Source organism: Peromyscus californicus, unplaced genomic scaffold (assembly GCF_007827085.1).
Source record: "Peromyscus californicus insignis strain IS unplaced genomic scaffold, ASM782708v3 Scaffold_7__1_contigs__length_154581171, whole genome shotgun sequence".
In the NCBI taxonomy this organism is placed as follows: Eukaryota; Metazoa; Chordata; class Mammalia; order Rodentia; family Cricetidae; genus Peromyscus; species Peromyscus californicus.
In genome coordinates, this window is record NW_026294595.1 from 82,278,390 (window position 1) to 82,291,750 (window position 13,361).

Sequence of the window (13,361 nt, forward strand, 5' to 3'; positions counted from 1 at the left end):
CTAGGAAATTCAAGAAGTACTTTGTTTCCTAATGGAGAAGCCTGAGATTTCTTTAGAAGACAAGTGTACAGAAAACTCGAGGTTAGGGAAGAATGCTATAGAGTGCTAAGAATGTGAAGGGACCCTAGCCCATGCAAGCATGTGGCTCTGGCAGGTCTTGCCTTTCTCCCCTTTCCCTCTGCCTTGCTAAAAACCATTAGATTGCATTTCTAAAGCTACCCCCCAAAGTCCATTCTCTTATTTGACCAACCTTTCCTCCTGAGGCTGATTACCAAGATTCAGCTAGCAAAGCATTGAAGTCCAGCAATCAAAAGCCTCCTTTGGCTCACCTAATTAACATGCCCAATTAAAATTAAACACCTCATCCTAACACAGAGGTTCCCATTTTACTTTTATAAATCATCACTTGCCTATAGGCCATGTCTGTCTCCTCTTTGTCCAGAGGCAGGTTTGTCCACCCCCACTCCACCACTGGACAAATATCCCTGCCTCCTTTCTCTTCCTTTCCCTCATCTTCTATCTCCTGTTTTTGTCTATTATTCCCTGCCCCCTGTTCCTCTGGGGCAAATAAATCTCCTTTGTGCTGAGAACTTGGTCTTGGGTATCCTGAGCTGATACTTTTCAGAATTCAGGACAAGAATGTTATAACAGAAGCCATGGCTATCAGCTACCAACCTGCACACTGCTCATGGCCTAGAACACACTTGTCATCTCTTATTAGAATTTAGCAATGAGGGTCTAGACATGAAGCCATGCTAGGTCTACCTCAGGTCCGGGAACAGGGTTTGATTAGAGGCTTCTCCCATCGTTATGATATTACCTGCACTTTAAGAGGGAGAAAGCAAGAAGTAGGAGAAATGGGAAAAAGATGAAAGGGAGAGGGTGTGGTGGAGAAAGAAAGCACATAGAGACCACTTTAATGATAGAGAATAAAAAAAAATCTATGTGTATGTATGTACCTGTCTGTGCACCATCTATGTGCAATGCCCAAAGAGGCCAGAAGAGGGCATCAGATCCCCCTGAACCTAGAGATGCAGGTTGTTGTGAGCTACTGGGAACTGAACCTAGGTCCTTTGCAATAGCAGATTATAGTCTTAACTGTGGTGCTATCTCCTCAGTCCTGGTAAAGAAATTTAAGATAGCAAGGTCAATGTGCTTTTATGCTATACTGTAGTGGTTTTATGCTTCAGTCTCTTCAAAAGATTTAGGGAAGCTGGGCCATGGTGGCACATGCCTTTAATTCCAGAACTTGGGAGGTAGAGGCAGGGGGATCTCTGTGATTTCAAAGCCAGCCTGGTTTACAGAGTGAGTTCTATCCAGAATAGCCAGGACTACACAGAGAAACCCTGTCTCAAAAAACAAACAAAAATTGTGTGTGAGAGTGTGTGTGTGTGTGTGTGTGTGTGTGTGTGTGTGTGTGTGTGTGTATGTGTGTGTATATGTATGTATGTATGTATTATGTATGTGTAGTAGGGAATTAGCACTTGTTAATTCTCTTCCCTGTCTTCATTACTGTATCAATCCAACACTCTTTCTATTCAAGTGTGCCACATACATTTACTCACTCAAATGGACAATGCTGTATTTCAAAGGATGCTCACTGAAATGTTTTACAGTAGACATTTGCTAAAATAGTTGAAAAATGTCAATCAGAATTTTTGACATACTCATAAAAATTCATAATATTTATTAATTTCAAAGATGAAGTGCATTAAACATATTGATAAAAAGTATCTTAGAAAGCACAGAATGGCATGTGATGTTTTTACACAGAAGTCTCTTAAGCAGTGTTCACTTGGGTGAAGGGGAAGAGGCTTCTTAAAGACCCCTTCTAAAAAGGGATCACTTTTTAACCAGCATATACAAACCTCCTTTTCAATATTCCTCTAGGAAGAGAGCACGCAGCTGATTTCACAATGTTTTCCTCTTACTCTACCTACCATCACTACAATTTATTAGAAAGCATTTTTTTTAAGAATTAATGGAGAAAATGAACCTAAAACTCAGCAGAAGCTCCCCAGGGAAAGTCTCCAGGCTAGTGTTTGTTTCGATACTAACATTGTCTCAGAGGCTAGAGCAAAGGGCACATCCAGCAAAGAAAGCAGAGTTTCTTTCTTTCTTTATCTTTCAAGCATGAGAGCCTACAATCGTCTCTGTTACAACAAACCTCAGCAAAGATATGGCAGAGTGAGCTGGGGACGGACAACATCCTGAGAAGATAAATAGACTCTAAAATCGTTTTGGCCCGAAAATCAATTCAGTTGTCTGTGGGCTTCATGGGGGAGAAAATCACCTTTGTGAGGAAAATGTTGTTTTTGCCTCTGAGAGGACCAAAGCAACATCAAAGGTGAAGCAAGCTATTGCTATGTGGCTGGTTCTTGGTTTATCTTGATAACACTTATTTCCAGCAAGGAATAAATGTTTACAAAGAGCCAGGGGACATATACTTATTTTCCCTCAGCACTGAATGAAGACTGTGTCCTTCCTGATTGTTCTCCCAGGTACAAGACATTACTCACTTTGGCTCACAGCAAAGAAAGGCAGAAAGCTGTGTCATCCTGTGAGGGCAACCGGCTGATATCCCAATGGCTACAACAAACATCTTTGAAAGGGAGAGAACGAGGTGGGGTGGAGGGTGGGGATGTAGATTGGATAGAAGAGGTGAGAACATTGTATCCTGGTCTGAGGTCAGCAGCCCCTACATCTCCCTGCTTGTGTTGAGTGGCACAGCCCCATGAAGAAGAATTGCTATGGGTTTTCTGTAAGCAGCAAATAGGCATGAATAATTTCCAGAAATTTCTAGGAAAGATGTCTGATTTGTCAGGGACATGCAGCTAGAAGCTGGTTGATTCTTTGGGATGGAGGATATTAGAGTTTGAAATTGAGGAGGAAGGAATTAGGTTGACTTAGAGTGTCAACGCCAAGTGGCTCAAGGGAAAAGAAACAGGTGAGCTGAAACAAACACAAGCCGTGGAGGGTTTGGTCGTGGTGGAGGGAAGGTAACTCCCACCTCAAAGAATGTCCTTTGGCCAAGGCTGCCCCTGCTTCCTCATTTCTCTTAAGAACTCCCATATAAGGCAGAGGATGTGGTTGATAGCTTCTTCGAGGTGGGGAACAGAGTTCCAGCAAAAGTGGGCTGGACTGCCCCTGGGGTGTTACACCATCACCAAGTGATACAGGCCACCTTTGACTTTCATTCTGAAGCCGGCACCCAATCCCCGTACTAGGACATTTACCTGTGACACTGGGACATGACCAGCTCATCTTTCCTCTTGCCCTCTTTACTCTTTTCAGGTTTAAGATGTTCTTCCCACACTGTCTCTAGTCTCTGTTAAGGAATAACTCTACAGCTTCACATTAGGACCCACTGTTCTATCCACATACAGCTCCGGCATTTAAAAATGTTTATCTGTGGCCAGGCAGTGGTGGCGCACGCCTTTAATCCCAGCACTCGGGAGGCAGAGCCAGGTGGATCTCTGTGAGTTCGAGGCCAGCCTGGGCTACCAAGTGAGTCCCAGGAAAGGCGCAAAGCTACACAGAGAAACCCTGTCTCGAAAAATGCAAAAAAAAATGTTTATCTGTGTGTCAGCACGGAGAGGTAACCGTCACTATATTCATTTTTATGCCTAGTAGACTTACAGTCAACTTTAATGGAAAAACCTATATTTGGTGTTACTTGCTGCTGGACGAAAGTAGAACATCAAGTTTGGAATCCCCATTTTGGCCCGAGCTGGTGGTAGAGCCAAGGAGTAGAACCCAGATGCCCGGACTGCTATGCAATAATTTTACCTTCCACTAGATGGCACTGTAAAAACCACGTTGCAAAGCACTGGCTCCTTTGGGAGCACAAATGTGTTCTTCTCCCAGGAAGTCCTGGGGCCCAGTTTTGTGCAGCTGGCATCTCAGCTTTTGCTCAGAGCTTTCTGTTCTGATGTATCCGTTTATCCATCGTTGTCGGGAAGGAGATCATGAATGATTTATCTCTAATGACGAGTCATTAGTGAAATTTTCCAATGATTAATCTTTAAAACCTCATTTTCTTGGGAAGTTTCTTCCCTCACGGAGTTGGTCCCCAAAGAAAGAAACCAAGCTGGGTGGAATACTTTCTCTTGTCAACCACGGGACATACCATACCTGTCACCTGGGTTCATTCTGATGATTTTGGAAATCATCCCATGGTCAATAATGGAATATCCGCCCTGCTTTAAAGGATGGTGTACAAAATCTACATTTCAGAGACACGGCTTTTGTCAAGGGGTCACATTAACTCTAAGACAGACCTGGGCTCGACTAGAGCTGTTTTACAGCCATTTGTCCCCCTCAGTTAATGGTTCTGGGAAAATATGCATGCCAACTCATTCAGAGACCTCTGTCAAGAACCCATCAAATTGGCAACCAAGATTACACATCATAAGATCCACATTCAGGTTGGCTCCATAAAAGAGGCAAGTTTGAAATCTGAATAAATCAGTCAATCAGAGGCCATTGAGAACAGAACCAGAGCTTCAGAGTAGAAGTTTTATTGGAAGACTCCAGTGTCGGTTTCACCTTGTGCTGAACAAGCCCCACTATACAGATGTCAGAATTTATGGTGTAAGTCCCCCCAAATCAGTTTATTTCCATGCAGTGCCTACATCCAGCTCTCCCACTGCCTTTCTTCCTCTAACTTAATGCTAAATGATAGAGGTTTGGGTACCTAGAAAGGTAGTTATCAAATAAGTAAATGTGGCATAGCTTTGGAAATGGGCAGTGGTTAGAAATGGGAAGAATTTTGAGGACATGAGAGGAAATGCCTACATTGCTTTCAATGGACTGTTAATATTATAGACGTCAAAGACTCCACTAGTGACGGTGCAGAAGGCAATGAAAACATGGCCGAGAAAGGCTGTGTTATATGACTATGTCAGATGTTTACACTTTCATTCAAAAGACTGTTGGCAAAAATATAGACATCAGAGACACCCCGGGTAACAATTTAGAAACAAATGAGGAACATGAAGGAACCCTGGGGGAAGGTAACTCATATATTGTGGCACCAAATTTGTTGAGTTTGTGTCCTGCTGTTATGCAAGAAGCAGAACTTGGAGTCAGTAATGTTGGCTATTGATTTGGGAATTCTAAGAAAATGACTTAAGGTACTGAGCAGTCTTATTTTGCTGATTATGGTGAAATGTAAGGGAAGAGATGTGTTGATGGAAGAAAATGTAAAGAGGGAAGGAATTGGTGTCTGATGACTTAGGAACTCTCCTTATACCCAGATTGCAAACGATGCTGAAATTTGGATGCTTGCTGTGCTGGTTGCCCTTTTTGTCAATTTGACACAAATGTAGACATATCTGGGAAGAAGACATTTTAATGGGGAAAATGCCTTGTTTGTAGGCAAGACTGTAGATGTATTGTCTTGATGATTGATGTGGGAGGGACCAGCCCACTGTCGGTGGTGCCATCCCTGGGAAAGTGGTCCTGGGTTGTTAAAGAAAGTGGGTTGAGCAAGCCATGAGGAGCAAGCCAGTTAATAATGTTTCTCCAAGGCTTCTGCTTCAGTTCCCTGCCTTGAGCTCTTGCCCTTACTTCCCCAATGAAGGGCTGTAAGTAAAAGTGGAAATGAATAATTTCCTCCCCAAGTTGTTTTTAGTCACAATGTTTTATCACAGCAATAGACTAATAATAGTGACTAAGTAAGTTAAGGAAAGATTGCTCTGGAGAGAAATTAAGGATGTAGCTGGACAGTTTTTGCTTGTGTCTGAGAAGGATCTGGAGGTTAGGAAAGCCAGTCATACAGAAGTGTCCCAGGAGACACTAGCCATGGTGCTCATGGATTCCTCTCAGCCATCTAAACAGAAATCAATACTAAAGACAGTGTCGCCAACAAAGACCTATGGTAGAGGCCTATCTGGAAGAACATCTCTCCCTACTAGTTCTGTAGCTTGTTTGGTCATAGGATTATTTAATATTATTTAAATATCAGAAGATTTCACATAGCAACCCAGGTTTCTGAGCTCTGAGGAAGAATGAGAAGATGTGGGAACCATCAGCCAGCTAGAATTGAGTAGAAACTTTACACTTAGACTTGGTATACTTTGTCCCAATCCTTACACCTCTCTATTGCATGATTGCATTGCACATTCCAGACTAGTACATCTAGGCTTCAGTGAGGTATTTTAATTTTCATGTCTCATTCACAGCCTCTTATTTTACAGGTTAATAAATTACAAGAGGGGCTGAGTGTGGCCAATCTGGGAGATCGGGGATTTAAAGGCTATGGTGGCCGTTTGTTAGTTTTAGGGCTGGTTGCAGGTACCATAGTACCATGAGTATTTAAGAGTTAATGTATCCTAGTTTTCTTTTTCTGTTCCTGTGGTAAGACCATGGTCCAAAGCAATCTGGGGAGGAAAGGGTTTATTTGGCTTATAGATTACAGTCCATCATCAAGGGAAGCCATGGCAGGAATCAACAAGAACTGAAGCAAAAACCATGAAGGAACACTGCTTATTGGCTCACTTACTAGTTCATGCTCAGCGGCCCTTTTAAAAATACATCCCAGGCATACCTGCCTAAGAATGGAACCACTCACAGTGGGCTGGGTCCTCCCACATCAACAATTGGCAGTCAATAAAATGCCTCACCGACATCCTGAGCAGAAAGAACAATATGACAGAGATTGCCATTTCCGATGTCAGGATGTATGATGGAGAGTCATAAATTTCCTAATTGATAACATGATGAACATTTTTTTAGGTATTTCTTTTGCAGTTGTACATGGCCAACAAAAACCAAACTCAATGGCATATTTAGGAGTTCCTTGTCTTATAATGTCATGTTAGGGCTTTAAAAAAATGTAATCGTTTTTATTTTTCATATTTAATTCTTATTTCATTTCATCTATTTCTTTCCTCCCTCCCCCTCCCTCTCTTTCTTTCTCTCTCTCTCCCCCTCCCACAGGCCCTTTGCATATACATTATGGCTTTCAGTTTGTCTTTTTATGGGATTCCCGAGTATGCGCCGGAGTGGTTCTCTGTATCTACACATGTTTCTTGTGCCTTTTCTTGGGCTCTTTTCCTTCTGTTTGTTTGTTTTGTTCTAGTCTGATGTGTTAGCTTGTGTTTTATTTTATTATCGTCTCTTAGAAGAATGTTTTTAATGAGACAGAAAGGTAGTGGGTCTAGATGGGAGGAGAGGTGGGGAGAAACTGGGAGGAGGATAGGGAGGAGAAACCACAATCAGTATATATTATATGAGAAAAAAATCTATTTTCAATAAAAGAAAAAAATAAAATAAAATAAATGAGCTCCAACAACTGCAAAAGAAATACCTAAAAAATTAGCAATTAGGAAAATGCAAATCAAAACATCTTTGAGATTTCATTTCACCCCAGTTAGAATGGCTATGATCAATAAAAAGTGGTAAAAACTGCTGGAGAGGATGTGAGGAAAATGGAGTCCTTATTCAGTGTTGGTGGCAAGAGCCAAGTGGTGCAGTCACTCTGGAATCCAGTATGGAGAAACCTGAAAAAGCTAAAAGTAAACCTACCTTATGACCCAGCTATACCACTCTTTGGCATAAACGCAGTGGACTCCATACCCTACTTCACTGTAGCTAGGAAATGGAAATATAACCTAAATGTCCTTCAGCAGATGAATGGATAACGAAAATGTGGTTCATACACACAAGGGAATACTATTCAGCTGTAAAGAAAAAGAAAAAGATAAAATTTACAAGTAAATGGATATAACTACAAAAGATTATATCGAGTGAGGTAATTCAGACCCAGAAAGACAAACATCAAATGTTCTCACTCATTGGAGGCTTCTAACTCCAAATCTTCAGATGCGAGTGTATAAGACGGAGAAATCACAGAAATCAGGAAAGTATAAAGGGACCGTGGCAGGAGTGGGAGAGGCATAGCAGAATACAGGTGATACAAAGTGGGAAAATGGTGAGGGGCCTGTAGCTGGAAAGATAGAAAAGAGAGGACAAATGCTGTGGGATGGTCTGTATGTCAAATGTGTTGCTGATTGGTCAATGAATAAATCACTGATTGGCAGTGGCCAGGCAGGAAGTATAGGCGGGACTAACAGAGAGGAAAATTGAGAGAACAGGAAGCTGGGAGGGGAGACACTGCCAGCCGCCATCAGGACAAGGAAGATGTAAAGTACCGGTAAGCCACAAGCCAAGTGGCAAGGTATAGATTAATAGAAATGGATTAATTTAAGCTGTAAGAACAGTTAGCAAGAAGCCTGCCACGGCCATACAGTTTGTAACCAATATAAGTCTCTGTGTTTCCTTGGTCGGGTCTGAGTGGCTGTGGGACTGGCGGGTGAGAGAGTTTGTCCTGACTGTGGGCCAGGCAGGAAAACTCTAGCTACAAATGGCGTCCAACGTGGTGGCAAGAGTTTCCACCTAAAACCTGAGAAAAAAGATTCTAAAACGGAGCTAAAAACAGCTTCCTAATTGTCTCTCTCAAATGAGCGGCAGCTGCCTGTTTGAGCTACTGGCAGGTTGCTGGCGTGCGCGCTCGACCTGCAGTATGGCGGGAATGAGGCCTCTGCAAGTGGCACATTAAGCTACATTGTGGATTTAGCCTTTGCTAGTACAAAACAAAAGAGGTTTCTGGGCTACACGCTGCTTGGATAAAAACATAGACCCACGATAGCTCCCAGAGCTGGTGGTAAAGTACCACGCCATGTTGGGAAGCTGAGGTGGGCGGAGCCAGCAGCCACAGCTGCTGCAGCTTAAAGCAATAGATTCACAATAAGACAGATTCAGATGTAATAGTTTAAAATGTGTGTAAAATATACGTAGGCTTAAAAGAGACAAAAAAAAAGGTGATATATACAGTATAGAAACAAATACATGGTTTTAAAAAATAAAGTCTTTAAAGAGACAGTAAAATTAATATAAAAAATAAGCCACGTAGAGATGACTATTACACAGAGAGTCTGGATTGTGTTGTCTTTGGGATTCTTAACTACAGAGAGATATTTGATTGTAAAGGAAGCTGAGTTAAACCAGTATGTATATTTTAAAGATACTTTGACTTCAAAATTTGGATGTAAGGATATGTTGCTTTGGAAAAGAGTCTCTTTTGTTTCCACAGAAAGCAAGAGGCTATGGATTTGTTCCAGATTAAGACACATCAGGTTTGACCAGCCAAGACCACCTGAAAGGTCTCCGATGACACCATGGCCCAGATGATCCAACATCCAGAATCGTTTCAAGGCAACTGGCTCAGATGATACAGCCTCACGGACTACTCCATGATCCTTAAATTTTGTTTCCCCAGAAGATACAGCGCCCCCCTCCAGCAGGAAGTAGTAAGAGAAGCTACGCCCAAATTCCCAAATATACCAAGCTGACTTTGGAGATGTGTAAAGGTTAAAACCTTCCTTTTTAAGAAAAGAAAAGGGGAGGTGCTGTGGGATGGTCTGTATGTCAAATGTGTTGCTGATTGGTCAATGAATAAATCACTGATTGGCAGTGGCCAGGCAGGAAGTATAGGCGGGACTAACAGAGAGGAAAATTGAGAGAACAGGAAGCTGGGAGGGGAGACACTGCCAGCCGCCATCAGGACAAGGAAGATGTAAAGTACCGGTAAGCCACAAGCCAAGTGGCAAGGTATAGATTAATAGAAATGGATTAATTTAAGCTGTAAGAACAGTTAGCAAGAAGCCTGCCACGGCCATATAGTTTGTAACCAATATAAGTCTCTGTGTTTCCTTGGTCGGGTCTGAGTGGCTGTGGGACTGGCGGGTGAGAGAGTTTGTCCTGACTGTGGGCCAGGCAGGAAAACTCTAGCTACAGACAAATGATACCCAGGCTGTCTGATAAAGTATCAAGGAATTATTTCATATTTACCTGAAATCATATATCACATGTGTAAGTGTATGTGCACCTACACATTTATGTCAATCTCTATGTATATCTTAAACACAGTTATGCTACCTGGGCTGACAATGCTCTCCACAAGAGCCATAGACCAAGAGAAACGTACTAGTATTGCATCTAGGATGTAGGTGTCTATTTATTACATTTGCATTGAGAGATGTCATATGCTACGGAGCTCTGGGTTATTCAAGACATCATTGGACTATATAATATCCCAAAACAGATCTCTCCTGAAAACTGTGAACAAAAAATCAAAAACTTTTTTTTTCTTTTGAAAAGCCACACAATGAAACTGCTCATAAAACTCCAATGATCTATTTCACATTGAAGTGGAAAAATGCCCCCAAGGAGCAGCTTCAACACAATCCTGCATACGAGTATCATTTATAGTATGTAAAACAGCAACACAGGACTTATTAGTAGGAACTACAAAAGCCAACCATCATTAATTTTTATTGTGATTTATACAGAAACACTCAAATTCAAGTTCAAAACATCATATTAATAAATAATTTAAAAACTCTTTGTTAGTGAAAACACTATATTTTCAAAATCCCTTGATTATTTATTAAGAGAGTATGTTATAATGCCATTATTTACTTTTTAAAAATGGAAGCCAAGAACTAGGTGTGGCAGCATACCCTTTAATCCTAGCACTCATGAAGCAGAAGCAGGTAGATCTTTGTGAGTTTGAGGTCATTCAGGGTTAAGCAGTGAGACCCTGTCCTTCCTTGTGCTGAATCCCTAAAGAAAAATCACATAAAAAATGAAAATCAACCACGCTGTGATAAAAACATTGAATTAAACCTGAGGTTTACAATCACTCAGAATGCCATTGTTAAAGCATATTCCAACTCTGTTTTTACTCAACTTTGAGAATATTTTTTAGTATCTGAGTTTTGGCTACCACCTTCACATTCTGTATGCATATGTTATCCTTGTACAAAGAAAATGAATACTCTCAGATTTGTGTAACTATTTAACTGGAAATGTTAAATGGAGTTGGCTAATTTATATTTGTTTTCTCTTACTTATAGATTTATAATAATTGTTTCTTTATTTTACTTCCTTCATTTGATTGAATTCATTAAATATTCCTTTTACCAATAATAAAGGCATGGAGAAATAGGATGAGTTGTTAAAAAAGTTCTCCACTAAATAATGCCAAATGTGGCCTTAGAGTTTGTGTCTTTGCCCTCTGTATCAAGTTACCTACTAAATGTAAGAATAGATTGCTATAAATCTTACTGTAATCAAGACAGTGTGATCCTGGCATCTTAACAGAACCATACATCATCAGAACAAAATGGAGCCTAGAAATAAACCCACATATATTTGGTCAATTGATTTTCAATAAAGATGCCAAGGTAATTGGATGAGAATGGGAACATCTTTCCCACAAATGGTTCTTGGACAACCGGGCTGAACACATGGGGAAAAGAAACCTTGTTCCTTACCCATATAAATGAACTCCAGATGTATGAACCTCAATGTAAGGGCTAAAGCCATAAAGCTTGTAGAAGAAACTACAAGAGCATATCTCTGTGCCGTTGGAAAGAGGGTAATTTTCTAAGAGTGAAATCTAAAGCCCTAACCATGAAATAAAGCAAGAAGGGCCTCACTTCTCATATACAACAACTGTATAGAGCATCCAGTGTCAGGGTGTGACCCAGTAACACTGTAACACTGAAAGCCGATGTTTAGGAGCAAAAAGAATAAAAAACAATGGCACAGATACTCTAAGTGGTTCAGATATTGGGAGTCTTTATGTAGGCTCTATTATCAGCCTATTGAATTTGGGTCTATAAAGTTTATTGGGAAATCTTCTAAAGTACTTGTTTCAGTAGGTTTTAGTAAATGAATGATTCCAATCACTGATGCTGTTTCTTTTTGGAATTTTGAGCCTTTTTCTTGGGCTTTGTTAGATTTCTGTCTATGATATGCAATGAAGCTTCTTTTTCAACACAGAGTCTGAGTCACACTGCTGTTTCTGACCTTGACCATCCAACTCTTCTAAAGCAATAGCTCCACACAGCGTTGGTTTAAGACATCCTCATGTAGACATTACAGTAGAGTCCAGCCTCAGAAATACCCTAAACCTTTTTCCTGACTGAATCAGTTGGTAAACTGAAAAAAAGGAAGAGTATGGAGTTGAGTGAGACCTTCTTCTGTTGACCCTTGCCACTCAGACAGCAATTGCATAAAGCAAGCTTTTGGTTTCATAGAGGCAAAATTTTCCTTTCTTTCCTCCTAAGAATGTTCATTTTAGAAATGATTATATTCTTGGTCCTTTTGTGGCAGGCATTCACTATTCTGTGTCACATACAGAGCAAAGAGTAGATCTCATTTTGGATTATTTTGCTCTGCCTCTGATAAAGTATATTCATGAAAACTTCCTCATTATTTGTTCTCTTGTTGCTTATAGCATGTGCGGACAGTTTTCAATACAATGAATCTGCCCCTTTCCCTTGTCGGTCATCTTCTGTTTCCTTCAGAAGTCTCTTGTTCCAATCCTCATTTTGTTCCATCTTGCCTCCTCTCTAGACATTATACCATAAAGATCTTTGCCATGTATTTAAGCTCTGAAGCATAATATATACTTGAATTTAGATCTCAAGATGATGAACATCACTTAGTTTTCATTTCTGATCCATTTTCATTTTGAATCACCTTTTAAAAGATGAAAACTGAGGCCGGGCGGTGGTGGCGCACGCCTTTAATCCCAGCACTTGGGAGGCAGAGGCAGGTGGATCTCTGTGAGTTCGAGGCCAGCCTGGGCTACCAAGTGAGTCCAGGAAAGGCGCAAAGCTACACAGAGAAACCCTGTCTCGAAAAAACAAAACAAAACAAAACAAAAAAAAAAAAAAAAAAAAAAAGATGAAAACTGACCCTTGTTCTTCGAAGAAACCAGAACAAACAAATGGCAGTTCAGTGGCGAGGGTAAGATGTGTGCAGAAACATGGAAGGACACACTCAGCATATGTGTGCCACACAGCTGCCTGCGTGTAAAAGTTATCTTCTACCAAAGGGCAAAGAAGGTAAAAAACAACAAAAGACGTACACCAACCAAAACAAACAAACAATAAACAAGTGTAGGCGACTTACTTGTTATACTGTGGAAGTCAAATTTAGGAGGAAAATATAACCTGTATTAATCAGGGATCCAATCCAGTGACATTCACATAGCAGTATTTTTTTTTTTTCTGGGGTCTTTGATCTGTTGAGGTTTGTGTCTTCTACGGAACTCCTTAATGGCACTGCCATCTAAAGCTCAGAACAGTTTAGGATGCTATAGAGCTTGATGAAGTTATGACAAGTACTATGGGATTTGGTGTCACCTTTGTTTTATACAAGTGGCTGAGAAAATTCAGCAATGGAAAGATTTGCCAGTTGTCCAGTGCAAGGCTGACACAGAGAACAAATCTGTTGGGTACCAAAGCATGTTATTTCTGCTCTGGCTAGGACTCTTCAGTTTA

The 13,361-nt window shown here is 40.8% G+C and overlaps 1 long non-coding RNA gene across 9 annotated transcripts in view; it reads right to left on the reverse strand.

The window, feature by feature from the left end:
* The window catches only part of LOC128100763 (uncharacterized), a 151,682-nt gene that overhangs the window by 27,345 nt on the left and 110,976 nt on the right, over positions 1-13,361 (reverse strand). For 5 of the 9 annotated variants that reach the window (XR_008214915.1, XR_008214914.1, XR_008214921.1 and 2 more), the window contains one exon: positions 7-10,629. The exons of 2 other annotated variants lie outside the window; for them this stretch is intronic. This is a non-coding gene — a long non-coding RNA (uncharacterized LOC128100763). Of the gene's footprint in view, positions 1-6; positions 10,630-13,361 lie in introns of those variants that run through there. 2 more of the 9 variants (XR_008214917.1, XR_008214918.1) reach the window with 2 other exon arrangements.